Here is a 1360-nt window from a genome sequence, read left to right as displayed (position 1 = left end):
ATTGATAGGAAATTTATAAAATCAGAAGTAGGAAACCTACATACAGTCTTACCCTTTGATTATTTATTTTTGATTGCCGTCACACACCTGACCAGCTATAAGTTGTTCTGAAAAGTTCGCATCATTAATGGCATGAATTTTTCTGTATGAAATTTTACTACTAGACTTTTTTAAGTAGTCACAAATTACGCAGACATTTATTAACAAAGATGGATAGTGATTGGCAGTGGAATCCAGGAGACGCGTTTCGTCCCATTTGGAACTCGTCAACTCAATGTACCTGCATCCCAGAGTTGATGTTCACCCAGGGATTCGAACCCAGTACCACTCTCTCCAGAAGCCATAGCGTTATCCACTCGGCCACTGAGTTCTGATAGCCTTCTGCTTGTGCGATGGGGTGAAGTTTAATTCACTTGGTGTTGTTTGGTTGTATCTTCCTATTGATGTTTAGGACTGCAACTGATCGGTCTCTTATTGGCATATGTGCACCCTGTGCGGAATGTCTCTTTATTGCCTTAAGTCACAAGCTTTATAATCAAAGATGGATAGTCTCTAGTGGTAGAATCCAGGATGCATGTAAATCCACCTGACGAGTCCCAAATAGGGTGAAACGCGCCTCCTGGACTCCACTGCTAGCTACTATCCATCTTTACTTATAAAGTTTGTGACTTAAGGCAATATCGAGGCAATCGTCACATGATGCACATATACCAATAAGAGACTGATCAATTGCAGTCCTAAACATTTTTAATGGGAAGATACAACCATACAATACCAAGTGGATTACGCAATGATTTGCGTGGACAATATTGTTTTAAATCATTGCATTTTTATAATATAGGTGCTTAGAATACACTCCCGAATTATCATCACCAAAAGGACTATAGATAACGAGGAAGAATACAACCACTATTTTGACCTATTTTCGGACTTACCGATATTATCCACATAAGGCCCCCTCTAGAAATCAATCCCAGAACATCCATGTCTCTTGGGGAGCACAGTGCTTAAAAACCAACGAATTATGACCTAATATTCTATATTCCTTACCTTTTCTCATGAATAATTCGTATGTTTATATTCGGGCAGATAAAATGGTGATAGACATAATAGTGGTTTGTCTTCCTTTTAGTACACAGAATAAAATATTATATCAATAAATGTATTATCATTTTCGGTATTTTCTTTACAATACATCATAATTTATATTTAAAAATTGTCGTATTATTTTAACACTGACTCCTTTTATTAACTTAATGAATGAATATAGAGGTTAACTGATTTGTATCATGGAATAATTGTCTCTAAAAACTAAATTCTATTAATTCATTTCAATCAGGTATTAGAAGATATAGTCAGT

The 1360-nt window shown here is 35.9% G+C and overlaps 1 non-coding gene across 1 annotated transcript; it reads right to left on the bottom strand.

Annotated features, from left to right (window-relative positions):
• Positions 1–301: 301 nt before the first annotated feature.
• Positions 302–370, bottom strand: Smp_tRNA_02313_Pseudo_CTG.1.1. Its single transcript has one exon. It is a non-coding gene (tRNA).
• Between the last annotated feature and the right edge of the window lie 990 nt (positions 371–1360).

Source organism: Schistosoma mansoni, chromosome W (genome assembly GCF_000237925.1).
Source record: "Schistosoma mansoni strain Puerto Rico chromosome W, complete genome".
Lineage (NCBI taxonomy): Eukaryota > Metazoa > Platyhelminthes > Trematoda > Strigeidida > Schistosomatidae > Schistosoma > Schistosoma mansoni.
This window is presented reverse-complemented; position numbering and strand designations above follow the sequence as displayed.